The sequence below is a fragment of the Leuresthes tenuis genome, unplaced genomic scaffold (genome assembly GCF_036924035.1).
Source record: "Leuresthes tenuis unplaced genomic scaffold, fLeuTen1.0.hap1 SCAF_1, whole genome shotgun sequence".
Lineage (NCBI taxonomy): Eukaryota > Metazoa > Chordata > Actinopteri > Atheriniformes > Atherinopsidae > Leuresthes > Leuresthes tenuis.
Genome location: NW_027325355.1, coordinates 43,480,963 through 43,505,205, shown reverse-complemented (window position 1 = coordinate 43,505,205; position 24,243 = coordinate 43,480,963). Strand labels below are relative to the sequence as shown.

The window sequence follows — 24,243 nt, the reverse complement described above, 5'->3', positions numbered from 1 at the left end:
ACAGGGTGATCAGACGTTGCAACAAAAGACATGCAGGTTGTAGAGAGAAGAGAAAACGCTTACAGCACCTGGTATTCCCAAGCAGTCTCCCATTAAAGTACTAACCAGGCCCAACCCTCCTTGGCTTCCGAGATCAGACGAGGTCGGGCATATTCAGGGTGGTGTGGCCGTAAGGAACAATTTCTGTGACAAATGTGCATTATATAAGTACTGGAATCATACACTTCCTCTATGTAACCAGATAATTTCCGAGAAAGGCTCACTTGTTATGGGCACTTCTTCTTCCCTGATGTGATCATTCTCTGCAGCTGAAACTGAGACTCTCAGATCACTTCGTGTCTGCCAACAAAGCAGCAGCAGCTGCTGAAGATGACCAACTTCCTCATGTGTCACAGGGTGATCAGACGTTGCAACAAAAGACATGCAGGTGGTAGAGAGAAGAGAAAAAGCTTAAAGCACCTGGTATTCCCAAGAGGTCTTCCATCCAAGTACTAACCAGGCCCAACCCTCCTTGGCTTCCGAGATCAGACGAGGTCGGGCATGTTCAGGGTGGTGTGGCCGTAAGCAACAATGTCTCTGACAAATGTGCATTATATAGGTACTGGAATCATACGGTTCCTCTATGCAACCAGTTAATTTCCGAGAAAGGCTGATGTGTACTGGGCACATCTTCTTCCCTGACGTGATTATTCTCTGCAGCTGAAACTGAGACTCTCAGATCACTTTGTGTCTGCCAACAAAGCAGCAGCAGCTGAAGATGACCAACTTCCTCATGTGTCACAGGGTGATCAGACGTTGCAACAAAAGACATGCAGGTGGTAGAGAGAAGAGAAAAAGCTTACAGCACCTGGTATTCCCAGACAGTCTACCATCCAAGTACTAACCAGGCCCAAACCTGCTTGGCTTCTGAGATCAGACGAGGTCGGGCATATTCAGGGTGGTGTGGCCGTAAGCAACCATAACTGTGACAAATGTGCATTATATAGGTACTGGAATCATACAGTTCCTCTATGTAACCAGATAATTGCAGAGAAAAGCTGATAAGTAGTGGGCACATCTTCTTCCCTGACGTGATTATTCTCTCGAGCTGAAAGTGAGACTCTCAGATCACTTTGTGTCTGCCAACAAAGCAGCAGAAGCTGAAGATGACCAACTTCCTCATGTGTCACAGGGTGATCAGACATTGCAACAAAAGACATGCAGGTGGTAGAGAGAAGAGAAAAAGCTTAAAGCACCTGGTATTCCCAAGAGGTCTTCCATCCAAGTACAAACCATGCCCAACCCTGCTTGGTTTCCGAGATCAGACGAGGTCGGGCATGTTCAGGGTTGTGTGGCCGTAAGCAACAATGTCTCTGACAAATGTGCATTATATAGGTACTGGAATCATACGGTTCCTCTATGCACCCAGATAATTGCAGAGAAAGGCTGATGTGTAGCGGGCATATCATCTTCTCTGATGTGATCATTCTCTGCAACTGAAACTGAGACTCTCAGATCACTTCGTGTCAGCCAACAAAGCAGCAGCAGCTGAAGATGACCAACTTCCTCATGTGTCACAGGGTGATCAGACGTTGCAACAAAAGACATGCAGGTGGTAGAGAGAAGAGAAAAAGCTTACAGCACCTGGTATTCCCAAGAGGTCTTCCATCCAAGTACTAACCACGCCCAACCCTCCTTGGCTTCCAAGATCAGACGAGGTCGGGCATATTCAGGGTGGTGCGGCCGTAAGCAACAATAGCTGTGACAAATGTGCATTATATACGTACTGGAATCATACACTTCTTCTATGTAACCAGATAATTGCAGAGAAAGGCTGACTTGTAGTGGGCACATCTTCTTCCCTGATGTGATTATTCTCTTCAGCTGAAACTGAGACTCTCAGATCACTTCGTGTCTGCCAACAAAGCAGCAGAAGCTGAAGATGACCAACTTCCTCATGTGTCACAGGGTGATCAGATGTTGCAACAAAAGACATGCAGGTGGTAGAGAGAAGAGAAAAAGCTTACAGCACCTGGTATTCCCAAGCTGTCTCCCATCCAAGTACTAACCAGGTAAAACCTTCTTGGTGTCCGAGATCAGACGAGGTCGGGCTTATTCAGGGTGGTGTGGCCGTAAGCAACAATGTCTCTGACAAATGTGCATTATATAGGTACTGGAATCATACGGTTCCTCTATGCAACCAGATAATTGCCGAGAAAGGCTGATGTGTAGCGGGCAAATCATCTTCTCTGATGTGATCATTCTCTGCAACTGAAACTGAGACTCTCAGATCACTTTGTGTCAGCCAACAAAGCAGCAGCAGCTGAAGATGACCAACTTCCTCATGTGTCACAGAGTGATCAGATGTTGCAACAAAAGACATGCAGGTTGTAGAGAGAAGAGAAAACGCTTACAGCACATGGTATTCCCAAGAGGTCTTCCATCCAAGTACTAACCACGCCCAACCCTCCTTGGCTTCCGAGATCAGACGAGGTCGGGTATGTTCAGGGTGGTGTGGCCGTAAGCAACAATGTCTCTGACAAATGTGCATTATATAGGTACTGGAATCATACGGTTCCTCTATGCAACCAGATCATTTCCGAGAAAGGCTGATGTGTAGTGGGCACATATTCTTCCCTGATGTGATTATTCTCTGCAGCTGAAACTGAGACTCTCAGATCACTTTGTGTCTGCCAACAAAGCAGCAGCAGCTGAAGATGACCAACTTCCTCATGTGTCACAGGGTGATCAGACGTTGCAACAAAAGACATGCAGGTGGTAGAGAGAAGAGAAAAAGCTTACAGCACCTGGTATTCCCAGACAGTCTACCATCCAAGTACTAACCAGGCCCAAACCTGCTTGGCTTCCGAGATCAGACGTGGTCGGGCATATTCAGGGTGGTGTGGCCGTAAGCAACCATAACTGTGACAAATGTGCATTATATAGGTACTGGAATCATACAGTTCCTCTATGTAACCAGATAATTGCCGAGAAAAGCTGATAAGTAGTGGGCACATCTTCTTCCCTGACGTGATTATTCTCTCGAGCTGAAACTGAGACTCTCAGATCACTTTGTGTCTGCCAACAAAGCAGCAGAAGCTGAAGATGACCAACTTCCTCATGTGTCACAGGGTGATCAGACGTTGCAACAAAAGACATGCAGGTGGTACAGAGAAGAGAAAAAGCTTACAGCACCTCGTATTCCCAAGAGGTCTTCCATCCAAGTACAAACCAGGCCCAACTGTGCTTGGCTTCCGAGATCAGACTAGGTCGGGCATGTTCAGGGTTGTGTGGCCGTAAGCAACAATGTCTCTGACAAATGTGCATTATATAGGTACTGGAATCATACGGTTCCTCTATGCAACCAGATAATTGCCGAGAAAGGCTGATGTGTAGCGGGCATATCATCTTCTCTGATGTGATCATTCTCTGCAACTGAAACTGAGGCTCTCAGATCACTTCGTGTCAGCCAACAAAGCAGCAGCAGCTGAAGATGACCAACTTCCTCATGTGTCACAGGGTGATCAGACGTTGCAACAAAAGACATGCAGGTGGTAGAGAGAAGAGAAAAAGCTTACAGCACCTGGTATTACGAAGTGGTCTCCCATCCAAGTACTAACCAGGCCCAACCCTGCTTTTCTTCCAAGATCAGACGAGGTCAGGTATATTCAGGGTGGTGCGGCCGTAAGCAACAATATCGGTGACAAATGTGCATTATATAGGTACTGGAATCATACACTTCCTCTGTGTAACCAGATAATTGCCGAAAAAGGCTGACTTGTAGTTGGTTCATCTTCCTCCTTGATGTGATTATTCTCTTCAGCTGAAACTGAGACTCTCAGATCACCTCGTGTCTATCAACAAAGCAGCAGCAGCTGAAGATGACCAACTTCTTCACGTGTCACAGGGTGATCAGACGTTGCAACAAAAGACATGCAGGTGGTAGAGAGAAGAGAAAAAGCTTACAGCACCTGGTATTCCCAAGCTGTCTCCCATCCAAGTACTAACCAGGTACAACCTTCTTGGTGTCCGAGATCAGACGAGGTCGGGCTTATTCAGGGTGGTGTGGCCGTAAGCAACAATGTCTCTGACAAATGTGCATTATATAGGTACTGGAATCATACGGTTCCTCTATGCAACCAGATAATGGCCGAGAAAGGCTGATGTGTAGCGGGCAAATCATCTTCTCTGATGTGATCATTCTCTGCAACTGAAACTGAGACTCTCAGATCACTTTGTGTCAGCCAACAAAGCAGCAGCAGCTGAAGATGACCAACTTCCTCATGTGTCACAGGGTGATCAGACGTTGCAACAAAAGACATGCAGGTTGTAGAGAGAAGAGAAAATGCTTACAGCACCTGGTATTCCCAAGCAGTCTCCCATCCAAGTACTAAGCAGGTTCAACCCTGCTTGGCTTCCAAGATCAGACGAGGTCGGGTATGTTCAGGGTGGTGTGGCCGTAAGCAACAATGGGTCTGACAAAAGTGCATTATATAACTACAGGAATCATACGGTTCCTCTATGTAACCAGATAATTGCTGAGAAAGGCTGATGTGTAGTGGGCACATCTTCTTCCCTGACGTGATTATTCTCTTCAGTTGAAACTGAGACTCTCAGATCACTTCGTGTCTTCCAACAAAGCAGCAGCAGCTGAAGATGGCCAACTTCCTCATGTGTCACAGGGTGATCAGACGTTGCAACAAAAGACATGCAGGTGGTACAGAGAAGAGAAAAAGCTTACAGCACCTCGTATTCCCAAGCGGTCTCCCATTTAAGTACTAACCAGGCCCAACCCTCCTTGGCTACCGAGATCAGACGAGGTCGGGCATGTTCAGGGTGGTGTGGCCGTAAGCAACAATGTCTGTGACAAATGTGCATTATATAGGTACTGGATTCATACGGTTCCTCTATGTAACCAGATAATTGCCGAGAAAGGCTGACTTGTAGTGGGCAAATCTTCTTCCCTCATGTGATCATTCTCTGCAGCTGAAACTGAGACTCTCAGATCACTTCGTGTCTGCCAACAAAGCAGCAGCAGCTGAAGATGACCACCTTCCTCATGTGTCACAGGGTGATCAGACGTTGCAACAAAAGACATGCAGGTGGTAGAGAGAAGAGAAAAAGCTTACAGCACCTGGTATTCCCAGACAGTCTACCATCCAAGTACTAACCAGGCCCAAACCTGCTTGGCTTCCGAGATCAGACGTGGTCGGGCATATTCAGGGTGGTGTGGCCGTAAGCAACCATAACTGTGACAAATGTGCATTATATAGGTAATGGAATCATACAGTTCCTCTATGTAGCCAGATAATTGCCGAGAAAAGCTGATAAGTAGTGGGCACATCTTCTTCCCTGACGTGATTATTCTCTCGAGCTGAAACTGAGACTCTCAGATCACTTTGTGTCTGCCAACAAAGCAGCAGCAGCTGAAGATGACCACCTTCCTCATGTGTCACAGGGTGATCAGACGTTGCAACAAAAGACATGCAGGTGGTCGAGAGAAGAGAAAAAGCTTACAGCACCTGGTGTTCCCAAGCAGTCTACCATCCAAGTACTAACCACGCCCAACCCTCCTTGGCTTCCGAGATCAGACGAGGTCGGGTATGTTCAGGGTGGTGTGGCCGTAAGCAACAATGTCTCTGACAAATGTGCATTATATAGGTACTGGAATCATACGGTTCCTCTATGCAACCAGATCATTTCCGAGAAAGGCTGATGTGTAGTGGGCACATCTTCTTCCCTGACGTGATTATTCTCTGCAGCTGAAACTGAGACTCTCAGATCACTTTGTGTCTGCCAACACAGCAGCAGCAGCTGAAGATGACCAACTTCCTCATGTGTCACAGGGTGATCAGACGTTGCAACAAAAGACATGCAGGTGGTAGAGAGAAGAGAAAAAGCTTACAGCACCTGGTATTCCCAAGCAGTCTCCCACCCAAGTACTAACCAGGCACAATCCTGCTTGGCTTCCGAGATCAGACGAGGTCGGGCATATTATATTCAGGGTGGTGTGGCCGTAAGCGACAATCTCTGTGACAAATGTGCATTATATAGGTACTGGAATCATACAGTTCCTCTATGTAACCAGATAATTGCCGAGAAAAGCTGATAAGTAGTGGGCACATCTTCTTCCCTGACGTGATTATTCTCTCGAGCTGAAACTGAGACTCTCAGATCACTTTGTGTCTGCCAACAAAGCAGCAGAAGCTGAAGATGACCAACTTCCTCATGTGTCACAGGGTGATCAGACGTTGCAACAAAAGACATGCAGGTGGTACAGAGAAGAGAAAAAGCTTACAGCACCTCGTATTCCCAAGAGGTCTTCCATCCAAGTACAAACCAGGCCCAACTGTGCTTGGCTTCCGAGATCAGACTAGGTCGGGCATGTTCAGGGTTGTGTGGCCGTAAGCAACAATGTCTCTGACAAATGTGCATTATATAGGTACTGGAATCATACGGTTCCTCTATGCAACCAGATAATTGCCGAGAAAGGCTGATGTGTAGCGGGCATATCATCTTCTCTGATGTGATCATTCTCTGCAACTGAAACTGAGGCTCTCAGATCACTTCGTGTCAGCCAACAAAACAGCAGCAGCTGAAGATGACCAACTTCCTCATGTGTCACAGGGTGATCAGACGTTGCAACAAAAGACATGCAGGTGGTAGAGAGAAGAGAAAAAGCTTACAGCACCTGGTATTCCCAAGTGGTCTCCCATCCAGGTACTAACCAGGCCCAACCCTGCTTTTCTTCCAAGATCAGACGAGGTCAGGTATATTCAGGGTGGTGCGGCCGTAAGCAACAATATCGGTGACAAATGTGCATTATATAGGTACTGGAATCATACACTTCCTCTGTGTAACCAGATAATTGCCGAAAAAGGCTGACTTGTAGTTGGTTCATCTTCCTCCTTGATGTGATTATTCTCTTCAGCTGAAACTGAGACTCTCAGATCACCTCGTGTCTATCAACAAAGCAGCAGCAGCTGAAGATGACCAACTTCTTCACGTGTCACAGGGTGATCAGACGTTGCAACAAAAGACATGCAGATGGTAGAGAGAAGAGAAAAAGCTTACAGCACCTGGTATTCCCAAGCTGTCTCCCATCCAAGTACTAACCAGGTACAACCTTCTTGGTGTCCGAGATCAGACGAGGTCGGGCTTATTCAGGGTGGTGTGGCCGTAAGCAACAATGTCTCTGACAAATGTGCATTATATAGGTACTGGAATCATACGGTTCCTCTATGCAACCAGATAATGGCCGAGAAAGGCTGATGTGTAGCGGGCAAATCATCTTCTCTGATGTGATCATTCTCTGCAACTGAAACTGAGACTCTCAGATCACTTTGTGTCAGCCAACAAAGCAGCAGCAGCTGAAGATGACCAACTTCCTCATGTGTCACAGGGTGATCAGACGTTGCAACAAAAGACATGCAGGTTGTAGAGAGAAGAGAAAATGCTTACAGCACCTGGTATTCCCAAGCAGTCTCCCATCCAAGTACTAAGCAGGTTCAACCCTGCTTGGCTTCCAAGATCAGACGAGGTCGGGTATGTTCAGGGTGGTGTGGCCGTAAGCAACAATGGGTCTGACAAAAGTGCATTATATAAGTACAGGAATCATACGGTTCCTCTATGTAACCAGATAATTGCTGAGAAAGGCTGATGTGTAGTCGGCACATCTTCTTCCCTGACGTGATTATTCTCTTCAGTTGAAACTGAGACTCTCAGATCACTTCGTGTCTTCCAACAAAGCAGCAGCAGCTGAAGATGGCCAACTTCCTCATGTGTCACAGGGTGATCAGACGTTGCAACAAAAGACATGCAGGTGGTCGAGAGAAGACAAAACGCTTACAGCACCTGGTATTCCCAAGCAGTCTCCCATTAAAGTACTAACCAGGCCCAACCCTCCTTGGCTTCCGAGATCAGACGAGGTCGGGCTTATTCAGGGTGGTGTGGCCGTAAGGAACAATTTCTGTGACAAATGTGCATTATATAGGTACTGGAATCATACAATTCCTCTATGTAACCAGATAATTGCAGAGAAAGGCTGACTTGTTATGGGCACATCTTCTTCCCTGATGTGATTATTCTCTGCAGCTGAAACTGAGACTCTCAGATCACTTCGTGTCTGCCAACAAAGCAGCAGCAGCTGAAGATGACCAACTTCCTCATGTGTCACAGGGTGATCAGACGTTGCAACAAAAGACATGCAGGTGGTCGAGAGAAGACAAAAAGCTTACAGCTCCTGGTATTCCCAAGCGGTCTCCCATTTAAGTACTAACCAGGCCCAACCCTCCTTGGCTACCGAGATCAGACGAGGTCGGGCATGTTCAGGGTGGTGTGGCCGTAAGCAACAATGTCTGTGACAAATGTGCATTATATAGGTACTGGAATCATACGGTTCCTCTATGTAACCAGATAATTGCTGAGAAAGGCTGACTTGTAGTGGGCAAATCTTCTTCCCTCATGTGATCATTCTCTGCAGCTGAAACTGAGACTCTCAGATCACTTCGTGTCTGCCAACAAAGCAGCAGCAGCTGAAGATGACCACCTTCCTCATGTGTCACAGGGTGATCAGACGTTGCAACAAAAGACATGCAGGTGGTCGAGAGAAGAGAAAAAGCTTACAGCACCTGGTATTCCCAAGAGGTCTTCCATCCAAGTACTAACCACGCCCAACCCTCCTTGGCTTCCGAGATCAGACGAGGTCGGGTATGTTCAGGGTGGTGTGGCCGTAAGCAACAATGTCTCTGACAAATGTGCATTATATAGGTACTGGAATCATACGGTTCCTCTATGCAACCAGATCATTTCCGAGAAAGGCTGATGTGTAGTGGGCACATCTTCTGCCCTGACGTGATTATTCTCTGCAGCTGAAACTGAGACTCTCAGATCACTTTGTGTCTGCCAACACAGCAGCAGCAGCTGAAGATGACCAACTTCCTCATGTGTCACAGGGTGATCAGACGTTGCAACAAAAGACATGCAGGTGGTAGAGAGAAGAGAATCAGCTTACAGCACCTGGTATTCCCAGATATTCTACCATCCAAGTACTAACCAGGCCCAAACCTGCTTGGCTTCCGAGATCAGACGTGGTCAGGCATATTCAGGGTGGTGTGGCCGTAAGCAACCATAACTGTGACAAATGTGCATTATATAGGTACTGGAATCATACAGTTCCTCTATGTAACCAGATAATTGCCGAGAAAAGCTGATAAGTAGTGGGCACATCTTCTTCCCTGACGTGATTATTCTCTCGAGCTGAAACTGAGACTCTCAGATCACTTTGTGTCTGCCAACAAAGCAGCAGAAGCTGAAGATGACCAACTTCCTCATGTGTCACAGGGTGATCAGACGTTGCAACAAAAGACATGCAGGTGGTACAGAGAAGAGAAAAAGCTTACAGCACCTCGTATTCCGAAGTGGTCTCCCATCCAAATACTAACGAGGCCCAACCCTGCTTTTCTTCCAAGATCAGACGAGGTCAGGTATATTCAGGGTGGTGCGGCCGTAAGCAACAATATCGGTGACAAATGTGCATTATATAGGTACTGGAATCATACACTTCCTCTGTGTAACCAGATAATTGCCGAAAAAGGCTGACTTGTAGTGGGCACATCATCTTCCTCCTTGATGTGATTATTCTCTTCAGCTGAAACTGAGACTCTCAGATCACCTCGTGTCTATCAACAAAGCAGCAGCAGCTGAAGATGACCAACTTCTTCACGTGTCACAGGGTGATCAGACGTTGCAACAAAAGACATGCAGGTGGTAGAGAGAAGAGAAAAAGCTTACAGCACCTGGTATTCCCAAGCTGTCTCCCATCCAAGTACTAACCAGGTACAACCTTCTTGGTGTCCGAGATCAGACGAGGTCGGGCTTATTCAAGGTGGTGTGGCCGTAAGCAACAATGTCTCTGACAAATGTGCATTATATAGGTATTGGAATCATACGGTTCCTCTATGCAACCAGATAATTGCCGAGAAAGGCTGATGTGTAGCGGGCAAATCATCTTCTCTGATGTGATCATTCTCTGCAACCGAAACTGAGACTCTCAGATCACTTTGTGTCAGCCAACAAAGCAGCAGCAGCTGAAGATGACCAACTTCCTCATGTGTCACAGGGTGATCAGACGTTGCAACAAAAGACATGCAGGTTGTAGAGAGAAGAGAAAACGCTTACAGCACCTGGTATTCCCAAGCAGTCTCCCATCCAAGTACTAAGCAGGTTCAACCCTGCTTGGCTTCCGAGATCAGACGAGGTCGGGTATGTTCAGGGTGGTGTGGCCGTAAGCAACAATGTGTCTGACAAAAGTGCATTATATAAGTACAGGAATCATACGGTTCCTCTATGTAACCAGATAATTGCTGAGAAAGGCTGATGTGTAGTGGGCACATCTTCTTCCCTGACGTGATTATTCTCTTCAGTTGAAACTGAGACTCTCAGATCACTTCGTGTCTTCCAACAAAGCAGCAGCAGCTGAAGATGGCCAACTTCCTCATGTGTCACAGGGTGATCAGACGTTGCAAGAAAAGACATGCAGGTTGTAGAGAGAAGAGAAAACGCTTACAGCACCTGGTATTCCCAAGCAGTCTCCCATTAAAGTACTAACCAGGCCCAACCCTCCTTGGCTTCCGAGATCAGACGAGGTCGGGCTTATTCAGGGTGGTGTGGCCGTAAGGAACAATTTCTGTGACAAATGTGCATTATATAGGTACTGGAATCATACAATTCCTCTATGTAACCAGATAATTGCAGAGAAAGGCTGACTTGTTATGGGCACATCTTCTTCCCTGATGTGATCATTCTCTGCAGCTGAAACTGAGACTCTCAGATCACTTCGTGTCTGCCAACAAAGCAGCAGCAGCTGAAGATGACCAACTTCCTCATGTGTCACAGGGTGATCAGACGTTGCAACAAAAGACATGCAGGTGGTCGAGAGAAGACAAAAAGCTTACAGCTCCTGGTATTCCCAAGTGGTCTCCCATCCAAGTACTAACCAGGCCCAACCCTCCTTGGCTACCGAGATCAGACGAGGTCGGGCATGTTCAGGGTGGTGTGGCCGTAAGCAACAATGTCTGTGACAAATGTGCATTATATAGGTACTGGAATCATACGGTTCCTCTATGTAACCAGATAATTGCCGAGAAAGGCTGACTTGTAGTGGGCAAATCTTCTTCCCTCATGTGATCATTCTCTGCAGCTGAAACTGAGACTCTCAGATCACTTCGTGTCTGCCAACAAAGCAGCAGAAGCTGAAGATGACCACCTTCCTCATGTGTCACAGGGTGATCAGACGTTGCAACAAAAGACATGCAGGTGGTCGAGAGAAAAGAAAAAGCTTACAGCACCTGGTATTCCCAAGAGGTCTTCCATCCAAGTACTAACCACGCCCAACCCTCCTTGGCTTCCGAGATCAGACGAGGTCGGGTATGTTCAGGGTGGTGTGGCCGTAAGCAACAATGTCTCTGACAAATGTGCATTATATAGGTACTGGAATCATACGGTTCCTCTATGCAACCAGATCATTTCCGAGAAAGGCTGATGTGTAGTGGGCACATCTTCTTCCCTGACGTGATTATTCTCTGCAGCTGAAACTGAGACTCTCAGATCACTTTGTGTCTGCCAACAAAGCAGCAGCAGCTGAAGATGACCAACTTCCTCATGTGTCACAGGGTGATCAGACGTTGCAACAAAAGACATGGAGGTGGTAGAGAGAAGAGAATCAGCTTACAGCACCTGGTATTCCCAGATAGTCCACCATCCAAGTACTAACCAGGCCCAACCCTGCTTTTCTTCCAAGATCAGACGAGGTCAGGCATATTCAGGGTGGTGCGGCCGTAAGCAACAATAGCTGTGTCAAATGTGCATTATATAGGTACTGGAATCATACACTTCTTCTATGTAACCAGATAATTGCAGAGAAAGGCTGACTTGTAGTGGGCACATCTTCTTCCCTGACGTGATTATTCTCTGTAGCTGAAACTGAGACTCTCAGATCACTTTGTGTCTGCCAACAAAGCAGCAGCAGCTGAAGATGACCAACTTCCTCATGTGTCACAGGGTGATCAGACGTTGCAACAAAAGACATGCAGGTGGTAGAGAGAAGAGAAGAAGCTTACAGCACCTGGTATTCCCAGATAGTCCACCATCCAAGCACTAACCAGGCCCAACCCTGCTTTTCTTCCAAGATCAGACGAGGTCAGGCATATTCAGGGTGGTGCGGCCGTAAGCAACAATAGCTGTGACAAATGTGCATTATATAGGTACTGGAATCATACACTTCTTCTATGTAACCAGATAATTGCAGAGAAAGGCTGACTTGTAGTGGGCACATCTTCTTCCCTGACGTGATTATTCTCTGTAGCTGAAACTGAGACTCTCAGATCACTTTGTGTCTGCCAACAAAGCAGCAGCAGCTGAAGATGACCAACTTCCTCATGTGTCACAGGGTGATCAGACGTTGCAACAAAAGACATGCAGGTTGTAGAGAGAAGAGAAAACGCTTACAGCACCTGGTATTCCCAAGCAGTCTCCCATCCAAGTACTAAGCAGGTTCAACCCTGCTTGGCTTCCGAGATCAGACGAGGTCGGGTATGTTCAGGGTGGTGTGGCCGTAAGCAACAATGTGTCTGACAAAAGTGCATTATATAAGTACAGGAATCATACGGTTCCTCTATGTAACCAGATAATTGCTGAGAAAGGCTGATGTGTAGTGGGCACATCTTCTTCCCTGACGTGATTATTCTCTTCAGTTGAAACTGAGACTCTCAGATCACTTCGTGTCTTCCAACAAAGCAGCAGCAGCTGAAGATGGCCAACTTCCTCATGTGTCACAGGGTGATCAGACGTTGCAACAAAAGACATGCAGGTTGTAGAGAGAAGAGAAAACGCTTACAGCACCTGGTATTCCCAAGCAGTCTCCCATTAAAGTACTAACCAGGCCCAACCCTCCTTGGCTTCCGAGATCAGACGAGGTCGGGCTTATTCAGGGTGGTGTGGCCGTAAGGAACAATTTCTGTGACAAATGTGCATTATATAGGTACTGGAATCATACAATTCCTCTATGTAACCAGATAATTGCAGAGAAAGGCTGACTTGTTATGGGCACATCTTCTTCCCTGATGTGATCATTCTCTGCAGCTGAAACTGAGACTCTCAGATCACTTCGTGTCTGCCAACAAAGCAGCAGCAGCTGAAGATGACCAACTTCCTCATGTGTCACAGGGTGATCAGACGTTGCAACAAAAGACATGCAGGTGGTCGAGAGAAGACAAAAAGCTTACAGCTCCTGGTATTCCCAAGTGGTCTCCCATCCAAGTACTAACCAGGCCCAACCCTCCTTGGCTACCGAGATCAGACGAGGTCGGGCATGTTCAGGGTGGTGTGGCCGTAAGCAACAATGTCTGTGACAAATGTGCATTATATAGGTACTGGAATCATACGGTTCCTCTATGTAACCAGATAATTGCCGAGAAAGGCTGACTTGTAGTGGGCAAATCTTCTTCCCTCATGTGATCATTCTCTGCAGCTGAAACTGAGACTCTCAGATCACTTCGTGTCTGCCAACAAAGCAGCAGAAGCTGAAGATGACCACCTTCCTCATGTGTCACAGGGTGATCAGACGTTGCAACAAAAGACATGCAGGTGGTCGAGAGAAAAGAAAAAGCTTACAGCACCTGGTATTCCCAAGAGGTCTTCCATCCAAGTACTAACCACGCCCAACCCTCCTTGGCTTCCGAGATCAGACGAGGTCGGGTATGTTCAGGGTGGTGTGGCCGTAAGCAACAATGTCTCTGACAAATGTGCATTATATAGGTACTGGAATCATACGGTTCCTCTATGCAACCAGATCATTTCCGAGAAAGGCTGATGTGTAGTGGGCACATCTTCTTCCCTGACGTGATTATTCTCTGCAGCTGAAACTGAGACTCTCAGATCACTTTGTGTCTGCCAACAAAGCAGCAGCAGCTGAAGATGACCAACTTCCTCATGTGTCACAGGGTGATCAGACGTTGCAACAAAAGACATGGAGGTGGTAGAGAGAAGAGAATCAGCTTACAGCACCTGGTATTCCCAGATAGTCCACCATCCAAGTACTAACCAGGCCCAACCCTGCTTTTCTTCCAAGATCAGACGAGGTCAGGCATATTCAGGGTGGTGCGGCCGTAAGCAACAATAGCTGTGTCAAATGTGCATTATATAGGTACTGGAATCATACACTTCTTCTATGTAACCAGATAATTGCAGAGAAAGGCTGACTTGTAGTGGGCACATCTTCTTCCCTGACGTGATTATTCTCTGTAGCTGAAACTGAGACTCTCAGATCACTTTGTGTCTGCCAACAAAGCAGCAGCAGCTGAAGATGACCAACTTCCTCATGTGTCACAGGGTGATCAGACGTTGCAACAAAAGACATGCAGGTGGTAGAGAGAAGAGAAGAAGCTTACAGCACCTGGTATTCCCAGATAGTCCACCATCCAAGTACTAACCAGGCCCAACCCTGCTTTTCTTCCAAGATCAGACGAGGTCAGGCATATTCAGGGTGGTGCGGCCGTAAGCAACAATAGCTGTGACAAATGTGCATTATATAGGTACTGGAATCATACACTTCTTCTATGTAACCAGATAATTGCAGAGAAAGGCTGACTTGTAGTGGGCACATCTTCTTCCCTGACGTGATTATTCTCTGTAGCTGAAACTGAGACTCTCAGATCACTTTGTGTCTGCCAACAAAGCAGCAGCAGCTGAAGATGACCAACTTCCTCATGTGTCACAGGGTGATCAGACGTTGCAACAAAAGACATGCAGGTGGTAGAGAGAAGAGAAGAAGCTTACAGCACCTGGTATTCCCAAGCAGTCTCCCATCCAAGCACTAAGCAGGCTCAACCCTGCTTGGCTTCCGAGATCATACGAGGTCGGGCATGTTCAGGGTGGTGTGGCCGTAAGCAACAATGTCTCTGACAAATGTGCATTATATAGGTACTGGAAGCATACGGTTCCTCTATGCAACCAGATAATTGCCGAGAAAGGCTGATGTGTAGCGGGCATATAATCTTCTCTGATGTGATCATTCTCTTCAGCTGAAACTGAGACTCTCAGATCACTTCGTGTCTGCCAACAAAGCAGCAGAAGCTGAAGATGACCAACTTCCTCATGTGTCACAGGGTGATCAGACGTTGCAACAAAAGACATGCAGGTGGTAGAGAGAAGAGAAGAAGCTTACATCACCTGGTATTCCGAAGTGGTCTCCCATCCAAGTACTAACCAGGCCCAACCCTGCTTTTCTTCCAAGATCAGACGAGGTCAGGCATATTCAGGGTGGTGCGGCCGTAAGCAACAATAGCTGTGACAAATGTGCATTATATAGGTACTGGAATCATACACTTCTTCTATGTAACCAGATAATTGCAGAGAAAGGCTGACTTGTAGTGGGCACATCTTCTTCCCTGATGTGATTATTCTCTTCAGCTGAAACTGAGACTCTCAGATCACTTCGTGTCTGCCAACAAAGCAGCAGAAGCTGAAGATGACCAACTTCCTCATGTGTAACAGGGTGATCAGACGTTGCAACAAAAGACATGCAGGTGGTATAGAGAAGAGAAAAAGCTTACAGCACCTGGTATTCCCAAGCGGTCTCCCATTCAAGTCCTAACCAGGCCCAACCCTGCTTGGCTTCCGAGATCAGACGAGGTCGGGCTTATTCAGGGTGGTGTGGCCGTAAGCAACAATATCGGTGACAAGTGTGCATTATATAGGTACTGGGATCATACACTTCCTCTGTGTAACCAGATAATTGCCGAAAAAGGCTGACTTGTAGTGGGTTCATCTTCCTCCTTGATGTGATTATTCTCTTCAGCTGAAAATGAGACTCTCAGATCACCTCGTGTCTATCAACAAAGCAGCAGCAGCTGAAGATGACCAACTTCTTCACGTGTCACAGGGTGATCAGACGTTGCAACAAAAGACTTGCAGGTGGTAGAGAGAAGAGAAAAAGCTTACAGCACCTGGTGTTCCCAAGCTGTCTCCCATCCAAGTACTAACCAGGTACAACCCTGTTTGGCGTCCGAGATCAGACGAGGTCGGGCTTATTCAGGGTGGTGTGGCCGTAAGCAACAATGTCTCTGACAAATGTGCATTATATAGGTACTGGAATCATACGGTTCCTCTATGCAACCAGATAATTGCCGAGAAAGGCTGATGTGTAGCGGGCAAATCATCTTCTCTGATGTGATCATTCTCTGCAACTGAAACTGAGACTCTCAGATCACTTTGTGTCAGCCAACAAAGCAGCAGCAGCTGAAGATGACCAACTTCCTCATGTGTCACAGGGTGATCAGACGTTGCAACAAAAGACATGCAGGTGGTAGAGAGAAGAGAAAAAGCTTACAGCACCTGGTATTCCCAGAATGTCTACCACCCAAGTACTAACCAGGCCCAAACCTGCTTGGCTTCTGAGATCAGATGAGGTTGGGCATATTCAGGGTGGTGTGGCCGTAAGCAACCATAACTGTGACAAATGTGCATTATATAGGTACTGGAATCATACAGTTCCTCTGTGTAACCAGATAATTGCCGAAAAAGGCTGACTTGTAGTGGGTTCATCTTCATCCTTGATGTGATTATTCTCTTCAGCTGAAACTGAGACTCTCAGATCACCTCGTGTCTATCAACAAAGCAGCAGCAGCTGAAGATGACCAACTTCTTCACGTGTCACAGGGTGATCAGACGTTGCAACAAAAGACATGCAGGTGGTAGAGAGAAGAGAAAAAGCTTACAGCACCTGGTATTCCCAAGATGTCTCCCATCCAAGTACTAACCAGGTACAACCTTCTTGGTGTCCGAGATCAGGCGAGGTCGGGCTTATTCAGGGTGGTGTGGCCGTAAGCAACAATGTCTCTGACAAATGTGCATTATATAGGTACTGGAATCATACGGTTCCTCTATGCAACCAGATAATTGCCGAGAAAGGCTGATGTGTAGCGGGCAAATCATCTTCTCTGATGTGATCATTCTCTGCAACTGAAACTGAGACTCTCAGATCACTTTGTGTCAGCCAACAAAGCAGCAGCAGCTGAATATGACCAACTTCCTCATGTGTCACAGGGTGATCAGACGTTGCAACAAAAGACATGCAGGTTGTAGAGAGAAGAGAAAACGCTTACAGCACCTGGTATTCCCAAGCAGTCTCCCATCCAAGTACTAAGGAGGCTCAACCCTGCTTGGCTTCCGAGATCAGACGAGGTCGGGCATGTTCAGGGTGGTGTGGCCGTAAGCAACAATGTGTCTGACAAATGTGCATTATATAACTACAGGAATCATACGGTTCCTCTATGTAACCAGATAATTGCTGAGAAAGGCTGATGTGTAGTCGGCACATCTTCTTCCCTGACGTGATTATTCTCTTCAGTTGAAACTGAGACTCTCAGATCACTTCGTGTCTTCCAACAAAGCAGCAGCAGCTGAAGATGGCCAACTTCCTCGTGTGTCACAGGGTGATCAGACGTTGCAACAAAAGACATGCAGGTTGTAGAGAGAAGAGAAAACGCTTACAGCACCTGGTATTCCCAAGCAGTCTCCCATTAAAGTACTAACCAGGCCCAACCCTCCTTGGCTACCGAGATCAGACGAGGTCGGGCATGTTCAGGGTGGTGTGGCCGTAAGCAACAATGTCTGTGACAAATGTGCATTATATAGGTACTGGAATCATACGGTTCCTCTATGTAACCAGATAATTGCCGAGAAAGGCTGACTTGTAGTGGGCACATCTTCTTCCCTCATGTGATCATTCTCTGCAGCTGAAACTGAGACTCTCAGATCACTTCGTGTCTGCCAACAAAGCAGCAGAAGCTGAAGATGACCAACTTCCTCATGTGTCACAGGGTGATCAGACGTTGCAACAAAAGACATGCAGGTGGTTGAGAGAAGAGAAAAAGCTTACAGCACCTGGTGTTCCCAAGCTGTCTCCCATCCAAGTACTAACCAGGTACAACCCTGTTTGGCGTCCGAGATCAGACGAGGTCGGGCTTATTCAGGGTGGTGTGGCCGTAAGCAACAATGTCTCTGACAAATGTGCATTATATAGGTACTGGAATCATACGGTTCCTCTATGCAACCTGATAATTGCCGAGAAAGGCTGATGTGTAGCGGGCAAATCATCTTCTCTGATGTGATCATTCTTTGCAACTGAAACTGAGACTCTCAGATCACTTTGTGTCAGCCAACAAAGCAGCAGCAGCTGAAGATGACCAACTTCCTCATGTGTCACAGGGTGATCAGACGTTGCAACAAAAGACATGCAGGTGGTAGAGAGAAGAGAAAAAGCTTACAGCACCTGGTATTCCCAGAATGTCTACCATCCAAGTACTAACCAGGCCCAAACCTCCTTGGCTTCTGAGATCAGATGAGGTTGGGAATATTCAGGGTGGTGTGGCCGTAAGCAACCATAACTGTGACAAATGTGCATTATATAGGTACTGGAATCATACGGTTCCTCTATGCAACCAGATAATTGCCGAGAAAGGCTGATGTGTAGCGGGCAAATCATCTTCTCTGATGTGATCATTCTCTGCAACTGAAACTGAGACTCTCAGATCACTTTGTGTCAGCCAACAAAGCAGCAGCAGCTGAAGATGACCAACTTCCTCATGTGTCACAGGGTGATCAGACGTTGCAACAAAAGACATGCAGGTGGTCGAGAGAAGAGAAAAAGCTTACAGCACCTGGTATTCCCAAGAGGTCTTCCATCCAAGTACTAAGGAGGCTCAACCCTGCTTGGCTTCCGAGATCAGACGAGGTCGGGCATGTTCAGGGTGGTGTGGCCGTAAGCAACAATGTGTCTGACAAATGTGCATTATATAACTACAGGAATCATACGGTTCCTCTATGTAACCAGATAATTGCTGAGAAAGGCTGATGTGTAGTCGGCACATCTTCTTCCCTGACGTCATTATTCTCTTCAGTTGAAACTGAGACTCTCAGATCACTTCGTGTCTTCCAACAAAGCAGCAGCAGCTGAAGATGGCCAACTTCCTCGTGTGTCACAGGGTGATCAGACGTTGCAACAAAAGACATGCAGGTTGTAGAGAGAAGAGAAAACGCTTACAGCACCTGGTATTCCCAAGCAGTCTCCCATTAAAGTACTAACCAGGCCCAACCCTCCTTGGCTACCGAGATCAGACGAGGTCGGGCATGTTCAGGGTGGTGTGGCCGTAAGCAACAATGTCTGTGACAAATGTGCATTATATAGGTACTGGAATCATACGGTTCCTCTATGTAACCAGATAATTGCCGAGAAAGGCTGACTTGTAGTGGGCACATCTTCTTCCCTCATGTGATCATTCTCTGCAGCTGAAACTGAGACTCTCAGATCACTTTGTGTCAGCCAACAAAGCAGCAGCAGCTGAAGATGACCAACTTCCTCATGTGTCACAGGGTGATCAGACGTTGCAACAAAAGACATGCAGGTGGTCGAGAGAAGAGAAAAAGCTTACAGCACCTGGTATTCCCAAGAGGTCTTCCATCCAAGTACTAAGGAGGCTCAACCCTGCTTGGCTTCCGAGATCAGACGAGGTCGGGCATGTTCAGGGTGGTGTGGCCGTAAGCAACAATGTGTCTGACAAATGTGCATTATATAACTACAGGAATCATACGGTTCCTCTATGTAACCAGATAATTGCTGAGAAAGGCTGATGTGTAGTCGGCACATCTTCTTCCCTGACGTCATTATTCTCTTCAGTTGAAACTGAGACTCTCAGATCACTTCGTGTCTTCCAACAAAGCAGCAGCAGCTGAAGATGGCCAACTTCCTCGTGTGTCACAGGGTGATCAGACGTTGCAACAAAAGACATGCAGGTTGTAGAGAGAAGAGAAAACGCTTACAGCACCTGGTATTCCCAAGCAGTCTCCCATTAAAGTACTAACCAGGCCCAACCCTCCTTGGCTACCGAGATCAGACGAGGTCGGGCATGTTCAGGGTGGTGTGGCCGTAAGCAACAATGTCTGTGACAAATGTGCATTATATAGGTACTGGAATCATACGGTTCCTCTATGTAACCAGATAATTGCCGAGAAAGGCTGACTTGTAGTGGGCAAATCTTCTTCCCTCATGTGATTATTCTCTGCAGCTGAAACTGAGACTCTCAGATCACTTCGTGTCTACCAACAAAGCAGCAGCAGCTGAAGATGACCAACTTCCTCATGTGTCACAGGGTGATCAGACGTTGCAACAAAAGACATGCAGGTGGTAGAGAGAAGAGAAAAAGCTTACAGCACCTGGTGTTCCCAAGAGGTCTCCCATCCAAGTACTAACCAGGTACAACCCTGTTTGGCGTCCGAGATCAGACGAGGTCGGGCATGTTCAGGGTGGTGTGGCCGTAAGCAACAATGTCTCTGACAAATGTGCATTATATAGGTACTGGAATCATACGGTTCCTCTATGTAACCAGATAATTGCCGAGAAAAGCTGATAAGTAGTGGGCACATCTTCTTCCCTGACGTGATTATTCTCTCGAGCTGAAACTGAGACTCTCAGATCACTTTGTGTCTGCCAACAAAGCAGCAGCAGCTGAAGATGACCAACTTCCTCATGTGTCACAGGGTGATCAGACGTTGCAACAAAAGACATGCAGGTGGTAGAGAGAAGAGAAAAAGCTTACAGCACCTGGTGTTCCCAAGCTGTCTCCCATCCAAGTACTAACCAGGTACAACCCTGTTTGGCGTCCGAGATCAGACGAGGTCGGGCTTATTCAGGGTGGTGTGGCCGTAAGCAACAATGTCTCTGACAAATGTGCATTATATAGGTACTGGAATCATACGGTTCCTCTATGCAACCAGATAATTGCCGAGAAAGGCTGATGTGTAGCGGGCAAATCATCTTCTCTGATGTGATCATTCTCTGCAACTGAAACTGAGACTCTCAGATCACTTTGTGTCAGCCAACAAAGCAGCAGCAGCTGAAGATGACCAACTTCCTCATGTGTCACAGGGTGATCAGACGTTGCAACAAAAGACATGCAGGTGGTAGAGAGAAGAGAAAAAGCTTACAGCACCTGGTATTCCCAGAATGTCTACCATCCAAGTACTAACCAGGCCCAAACCTCCTTGGCTTCTGAGATCAGATGAGGTTGGGCATATTCAGGGTGGTGTGGCCGTAAGCAACCATAACTGTGACAAATGTGCATTATATAGGTACTGGAATCATACGGTTCCTCTATGCAACCAGATAATTGCCGAGAAAGGCTGATGTGTAGCGGGCAAATCATCTTCTCTGATGTGATCATTCTCTGCAACTGAAACTGAGACTCTCAGATCACTTTGTGTCAGCCAACAAAGCAGCAGCAGCTGAAGATGACCAACTTCCTCATGTGTCACAGGGTGATCAGACGTTGCAACAAAAGACATGCAGGTGGTCGAGAGAAGAGAAAAAGCTTACAGCACCTGGTATTCCCAAGAGGTCTCCCATCCAAGTACTAACCAGGTACAACCCTGTTTGGCGTCCGAGATCAGACGAGGTCGGGCATGTTCAGGGTGGTGTGGCCGTAAGCAACAATGTCTCTGACAAATGTGCATTATATAGGTACTGGAATCATACGGTTCCTCTATGTAACCAGATAATTGCCGAGAAAAGCTGATAAGTAGTGGGCACATCTTCTTCCCTGACGTGATTATTCTCTCGAGCTGAAACTGAGACTCTCAGATCACTTTGTGTCTGCCAACAAAGCAGCAGCAGCTGAAGATGACCAACTTCCTCATGTGTCACAGGGTGATCAGACGTTGCAACAAAAGACATGCAGGTGGTAGAGAGAAGAGAAAAAGCTTACAGCACCTGGTGTTCCCAAGCTGTCTCCCATCCAAGTACTAACCAGGTACAACCCTGTTTGGCGTCCGAGATCAGACGAGGTCGGGCTTATTCAGGGTGGTGTGGCCGTAAGCAACAATGTCTCTGACAAATGTGCATTATATAGGTACTGGAATCATACGGTTCCTCTATGCAACCAGATAATTGCCGAGAAAGGCTGATGTGTAGCGGGCAAATCATCTTCTCTGATGTGATCATTCTCTGCAACTGAAACTGAGACTCTCAGATCACTTTGTGTCAGCCAACAAAGCAGCAGCAGCTGAAGATGACCAACTTCCTCATGTGTCACAGGGTGATCAGACGTTGCAACAAAAGACATGCAGGTGGTAGAGAGAAGAGAAAAAGCTTACAGCACCTGGTATTCCCAGAATGTCTACCATCCAAGTACTAACCAGGCCCAAACCTCCTTGGCTTCTGAGATCAGATGAGGTTGGGCATATTCAGGGTGGTGTGGCCGTAAGCAACCATAACTGTGACAAATGTGCATTATATAGGTACTGGAATCATACGGTTCCTCTATGCAACCAGATAATTGCCGAGAAAGGCTGATGTGTAGCGGGCAAATCATCTTCTCTGATGTGATCATTCTCTGCAACTGAAACTGAGACTCTCAGATCACTTTGTGTCAGCCAACAAAGCAGCAGCAGCTGAAGATGACCAACTTCCTCATGTGTCACAGGGTGATCAGACGTTGCAACAAAAGACATGCAGGTGGTCGAGAGAAGAGAAAAAGCTTACAGCACCTGGTATTCCCAAGAGGTCTTCCATCCAAGTACTAAGGAGGCTCAACCCTGCTTGGCTTCCGAGATCAGACGAGGTCGGGCATGTTCAGGGTGGTGTGGCCGTAAGCAACAATGTGTCTGACAAATGTGCATTATATAACTACAGGAATCATACGGTTCCTCTATGTAACCAGATAATTGCTGAGAAAGGCTGATGTGTAGTCGGCACATCTTCTTCCCTGACGTCATTATTCTCTTCAGTTGAAACTGAGACTCTCAGATCACTTCGTGTCTTCCAACAAAGCAGCAGCAGCTGAAGATGGCCAACTTCCTCGTGTGTCACAGGGTGATCAGACGTTGCAACAAAAGACATGCAGGTTGTAGAGAGAAGAGAAAACGCTTACAGCACCTGGTATTCCCAAGCAGTCTCCCATTAAAGTACTAACCAGGCCCAACCCTCCTTGGCTACCGAGATCAGACGAGGTCGGGCATGTTCAGGGTGGTGTGGCCGTAAGCAACAATGTCTGTGACAAATGTGCATTATATAGGTACTGGAATCATACGGTTCCTCTATGTAACCAGATAATTGCCGAGAAAGGCTGACTTGTAGTGGGCACATCTTCTTCCCTGACGTCATTATTCTCTTCAGTTGAAACTGAGACTCTCAGATCACTTCGTGTCTTCCAACAAAGCAGCAGCAGCTGAAGATGGCCAACTTCCTCATGTGTCACAGGGTGATCAGACGTTGCAACAAAAGACATGCAGGTGGTAGAGAGAAGAGAAAAAGCTTACAGCACCTGGTGTTCCCAAGCTGTCTCCCATCCAAGTACTAACCAGGTACAACCCTGTTTGGCGTCCGAGATCAGACGAGGTCGGGCTTATTCAGGGTGGTGTGGCCGTAAGCAACAATGTCTCTGACAAATGTGCATTATATAGGTACTGGAATCATACGGTTCCTCTATGCAACCAGATAATTGCTGAGAAAGGCTGATGTGTAGCGCGCAAATCATCTTCTCTGATGTGATCATTCTCTGCAACTGAAACTGAGACTCTCAGATCACTTTGTGTCTGCCAACAAAGCAGCAGCAGTAACTGAAGATGACCAACTTCCTCATGTGTCACAGGGTGATCAGACGTTGCAACAAAAGACATGCAGGTGGTAGAGAGAAGAGAAGAAGCTTACAGCACCTCGTATTCCCAAGCGGTCTCCCATCCAAGTACTAACCAGCCCCAACCCTGCTTGGCTTCCGAGATCAGACGAGGTCGGGCATATTCAGGGTGGTGTGGCCGTAAGCGACAATTTCTGTGACAAATGTGCATTATATAGGTAATGGAGTCATACGGTTCCTCTATGTAACCAGATAATTGCCGAGAAAGGCTGATGTGTAGTGGGCACATCTTGTTCCCTGACGTGATAATTCTCTCCAGCTGAAAATGAGACTCTCAGATCACTTTGTGTCTGCCAACAAAGCAGCAGAAGCTGAAGATGACCAACTTCCTCATGTGTCACAGGGTGATCAGACGTTGCAACAAAAGACATGCAGGTGGTAGAGAGAAGAGAAAAAGCTTACAGCACCTGGTATTCCAAAGCAGTCTCCCATCTAAGTACTAACCAGGCCCAACCGTGCTTGGCTTCCGTGATCGGACAAGGTCGGATATGTTGAGGGTGGTGTGGCCGTAAGCAAC

The 24,243-nt window shown here is 47.0% G+C and overlaps 1 non-coding gene and 58 pseudogenes across 1 annotated transcript; all 59 read right to left on the bottom strand.

Annotated features, from left to right (window-relative positions):
• Positions 1 to 56: 56 nt before the first annotated feature.
• Positions 57 to 175, bottom strand: LOC140275626 (5S ribosomal RNA; annotated as a pseudogene).
• Positions 176 to 447: 272 nt separating this feature from the next.
• Positions 448 to 566, bottom strand: LOC140307106 (5S ribosomal RNA; annotated as a pseudogene).
• A 269-nt stretch (positions 567 to 835) lies between these two features.
• LOC140270309 (5S ribosomal RNA) lies at positions 836 to 954 on the bottom strand (annotated as a pseudogene).
• A 269-nt stretch (positions 955 to 1,223) lies between these two features.
• Positions 1,224 to 1,342, bottom strand: LOC140291440 (5S ribosomal RNA; annotated as a pseudogene).
• Positions 1,343 to 1,611: 269 nt separating this feature from the next.
• Positions 1,612 to 1,730, bottom strand: LOC140289478 (5S ribosomal RNA; annotated as a pseudogene).
• Positions 1,731 to 2,386: 656 nt separating this feature from the next.
• On the bottom strand, positions 2,387 to 2,505 carry LOC140299470 (5S ribosomal RNA; annotated as a pseudogene).
• A 269-nt stretch (positions 2,506 to 2,774) lies between these two features.
• Positions 2,775 to 2,893, bottom strand: LOC140302208 (5S ribosomal RNA; annotated as a pseudogene).
• A 269-nt stretch (positions 2,894 to 3,162) lies between these two features.
• On the bottom strand, positions 3,163 to 3,281 carry LOC140296516 (5S ribosomal RNA; annotated as a pseudogene).
• Positions 3,282 to 3,550: 269 nt separating this feature from the next.
• LOC140279465 (5S ribosomal RNA) lies at positions 3,551 to 3,669 on the bottom strand (annotated as a pseudogene).
• Positions 3,670 to 4,325: 656 nt separating this feature from the next.
• LOC140280023 (5S ribosomal RNA) lies at positions 4,326 to 4,444 on the bottom strand (annotated as a pseudogene).
• A 269-nt stretch (positions 4,445 to 4,713) lies between these two features.
• On the bottom strand, positions 4,714 to 4,832 carry LOC140319149 (5S ribosomal RNA; annotated as a pseudogene).
• A 269-nt stretch (positions 4,833 to 5,101) lies between these two features.
• LOC140302203 (5S ribosomal RNA) lies at positions 5,102 to 5,220 on the bottom strand (annotated as a pseudogene).
• A 269-nt stretch (positions 5,221 to 5,489) lies between these two features.
• On the bottom strand, positions 5,490 to 5,608 carry LOC140270140 (5S ribosomal RNA; annotated as a pseudogene).
• A 269-nt stretch (positions 5,609 to 5,877) lies between these two features.
• On the bottom strand, positions 5,878 to 6,001 carry LOC140289821 (5S ribosomal RNA; annotated as a pseudogene).
• A 269-nt stretch (positions 6,002 to 6,270) lies between these two features.
• Positions 6,271 to 6,389, bottom strand: LOC140296515 (5S ribosomal RNA; annotated as a pseudogene).
• A 269-nt stretch (positions 6,390 to 6,658) lies between these two features.
• On the bottom strand, positions 6,659 to 6,777 carry LOC140298693 (5S ribosomal RNA). The gene has a single exon (XR_011914315.1). It is a non-coding gene; the product is annotated as a 5S ribosomal RNA (ribosomal RNA).
• A 656-nt stretch (positions 6,778 to 7,433) lies between these two features.
• LOC140280016 (5S ribosomal RNA) lies at positions 7,434 to 7,552 on the bottom strand (annotated as a pseudogene).
• Positions 7,553 to 7,821: 269 nt separating this feature from the next.
• Positions 7,822 to 7,940, bottom strand: LOC140288579 (5S ribosomal RNA; annotated as a pseudogene).
• Positions 7,941 to 8,209: 269 nt separating this feature from the next.
• LOC140306179 (5S ribosomal RNA) lies at positions 8,210 to 8,328 on the bottom strand (annotated as a pseudogene).
• Positions 8,329 to 8,597: 269 nt separating this feature from the next.
• On the bottom strand, positions 8,598 to 8,716 carry LOC140300511 (5S ribosomal RNA; annotated as a pseudogene).
• Positions 8,717 to 8,985: 269 nt separating this feature from the next.
• Positions 8,986 to 9,104, bottom strand: LOC140291241 (5S ribosomal RNA; annotated as a pseudogene).
• A 269-nt stretch (positions 9,105 to 9,373) lies between these two features.
• On the bottom strand, positions 9,374 to 9,492 carry LOC140279300 (5S ribosomal RNA; annotated as a pseudogene).
• Positions 9,493 to 9,764: 272 nt separating this feature from the next.
• On the bottom strand, positions 9,765 to 9,882 carry LOC140297002 (5S ribosomal RNA; annotated as a pseudogene).
• A 269-nt stretch (positions 9,883 to 10,151) lies between these two features.
• Positions 10,152 to 10,270, bottom strand: LOC140313528 (5S ribosomal RNA; annotated as a pseudogene).
• Positions 10,271 to 10,539: 269 nt separating this feature from the next.
• Positions 10,540 to 10,658, bottom strand: LOC140288578 (5S ribosomal RNA; annotated as a pseudogene).
• A 269-nt stretch (positions 10,659 to 10,927) lies between these two features.
• Positions 10,928 to 11,046, bottom strand: LOC140299649 (5S ribosomal RNA; annotated as a pseudogene).
• A 269-nt stretch (positions 11,047 to 11,315) lies between these two features.
• Positions 11,316 to 11,434, bottom strand: LOC140300510 (5S ribosomal RNA; annotated as a pseudogene).
• Positions 11,435 to 11,703: 269 nt separating this feature from the next.
• On the bottom strand, positions 11,704 to 11,822 carry LOC140278972 (5S ribosomal RNA; annotated as a pseudogene).
• A 269-nt stretch (positions 11,823 to 12,091) lies between these two features.
• LOC140291772 (5S ribosomal RNA) lies at positions 12,092 to 12,210 on the bottom strand (annotated as a pseudogene).
• A 269-nt stretch (positions 12,211 to 12,479) lies between these two features.
• Positions 12,480 to 12,598, bottom strand: LOC140313519 (5S ribosomal RNA; annotated as a pseudogene).
• Positions 12,599 to 12,867: 269 nt separating this feature from the next.
• Positions 12,868 to 12,986, bottom strand: LOC140288577 (5S ribosomal RNA; annotated as a pseudogene).
• Positions 12,987 to 13,255: 269 nt separating this feature from the next.
• LOC140299648 (5S ribosomal RNA) lies at positions 13,256 to 13,374 on the bottom strand (annotated as a pseudogene).
• A 269-nt stretch (positions 13,375 to 13,643) lies between these two features.
• Positions 13,644 to 13,762, bottom strand: LOC140300509 (5S ribosomal RNA; annotated as a pseudogene).
• Positions 13,763 to 14,031: 269 nt separating this feature from the next.
• Positions 14,032 to 14,150, bottom strand: LOC140278968 (5S ribosomal RNA; annotated as a pseudogene).
• Positions 14,151 to 14,419: 269 nt separating this feature from the next.
• On the bottom strand, positions 14,420 to 14,538 carry LOC140278965 (5S ribosomal RNA; annotated as a pseudogene).
• A 269-nt stretch (positions 14,539 to 14,807) lies between these two features.
• Positions 14,808 to 14,926, bottom strand: LOC140289118 (5S ribosomal RNA; annotated as a pseudogene).
• A 269-nt stretch (positions 14,927 to 15,195) lies between these two features.
• On the bottom strand, positions 15,196 to 15,314 carry LOC140283239 (5S ribosomal RNA; annotated as a pseudogene).
• Positions 15,315 to 15,583: 269 nt separating this feature from the next.
• LOC140300170 (5S ribosomal RNA) lies at positions 15,584 to 15,702 on the bottom strand (annotated as a pseudogene).
• A 269-nt stretch (positions 15,703 to 15,971) lies between these two features.
• LOC140292608 (5S ribosomal RNA) lies at positions 15,972 to 16,090 on the bottom strand (annotated as a pseudogene).
• Positions 16,091 to 16,359: 269 nt separating this feature from the next.
• On the bottom strand, positions 16,360 to 16,478 carry LOC140293888 (5S ribosomal RNA; annotated as a pseudogene).
• Positions 16,479 to 17,134: 656 nt separating this feature from the next.
• LOC140291156 (5S ribosomal RNA) lies at positions 17,135 to 17,253 on the bottom strand (annotated as a pseudogene).
• Positions 17,254 to 17,522: 269 nt separating this feature from the next.
• LOC140315460 (5S ribosomal RNA) lies at positions 17,523 to 17,641 on the bottom strand (annotated as a pseudogene).
• A 269-nt stretch (positions 17,642 to 17,910) lies between these two features.
• On the bottom strand, positions 17,911 to 18,029 carry LOC140292607 (5S ribosomal RNA; annotated as a pseudogene).
• Positions 18,030 to 18,298: 269 nt separating this feature from the next.
• On the bottom strand, positions 18,299 to 18,417 carry LOC140296401 (5S ribosomal RNA; annotated as a pseudogene).
• A 269-nt stretch (positions 18,418 to 18,686) lies between these two features.
• Positions 18,687 to 18,805, bottom strand: LOC140287831 (5S ribosomal RNA; annotated as a pseudogene).
• Positions 18,806 to 19,074: 269 nt separating this feature from the next.
• Positions 19,075 to 19,193, bottom strand: LOC140315449 (5S ribosomal RNA; annotated as a pseudogene).
• Positions 19,194 to 19,462: 269 nt separating this feature from the next.
• Positions 19,463 to 19,581, bottom strand: LOC140287820 (5S ribosomal RNA; annotated as a pseudogene).
• A 269-nt stretch (positions 19,582 to 19,850) lies between these two features.
• Positions 19,851 to 19,969, bottom strand: LOC140315438 (5S ribosomal RNA; annotated as a pseudogene).
• A 269-nt stretch (positions 19,970 to 20,238) lies between these two features.
• On the bottom strand, positions 20,239 to 20,357 carry LOC140304099 (5S ribosomal RNA; annotated as a pseudogene).
• A 269-nt stretch (positions 20,358 to 20,626) lies between these two features.
• LOC140292604 (5S ribosomal RNA) lies at positions 20,627 to 20,745 on the bottom strand (annotated as a pseudogene).
• A 269-nt stretch (positions 20,746 to 21,014) lies between these two features.
• On the bottom strand, positions 21,015 to 21,133 carry LOC140296360 (5S ribosomal RNA; annotated as a pseudogene).
• Positions 21,134 to 21,402: 269 nt separating this feature from the next.
• Positions 21,403 to 21,521, bottom strand: LOC140299818 (5S ribosomal RNA; annotated as a pseudogene).
• A 269-nt stretch (positions 21,522 to 21,790) lies between these two features.
• Positions 21,791 to 21,909, bottom strand: LOC140292603 (5S ribosomal RNA; annotated as a pseudogene).
• Positions 21,910 to 22,178: 269 nt separating this feature from the next.
• Positions 22,179 to 22,297, bottom strand: LOC140296359 (5S ribosomal RNA; annotated as a pseudogene).
• A 269-nt stretch (positions 22,298 to 22,566) lies between these two features.
• LOC140287809 (5S ribosomal RNA) lies at positions 22,567 to 22,685 on the bottom strand (annotated as a pseudogene).
• Positions 22,686 to 22,954: 269 nt separating this feature from the next.
• On the bottom strand, positions 22,955 to 23,073 carry LOC140315427 (5S ribosomal RNA; annotated as a pseudogene).
• Positions 23,074 to 23,342: 269 nt separating this feature from the next.
• Positions 23,343 to 23,461, bottom strand: LOC140292602 (5S ribosomal RNA; annotated as a pseudogene).
• Positions 23,462 to 23,733: 272 nt separating this feature from the next.
• LOC140300860 (5S ribosomal RNA) lies at positions 23,734 to 23,852 on the bottom strand (annotated as a pseudogene).
• A 269-nt stretch (positions 23,853 to 24,121) lies between these two features.
• On the bottom strand, positions 24,122 to 24,240 carry LOC140295512 (5S ribosomal RNA; annotated as a pseudogene).
• Positions 24,241 to 24,243: the final 3 nt, after the last annotated feature.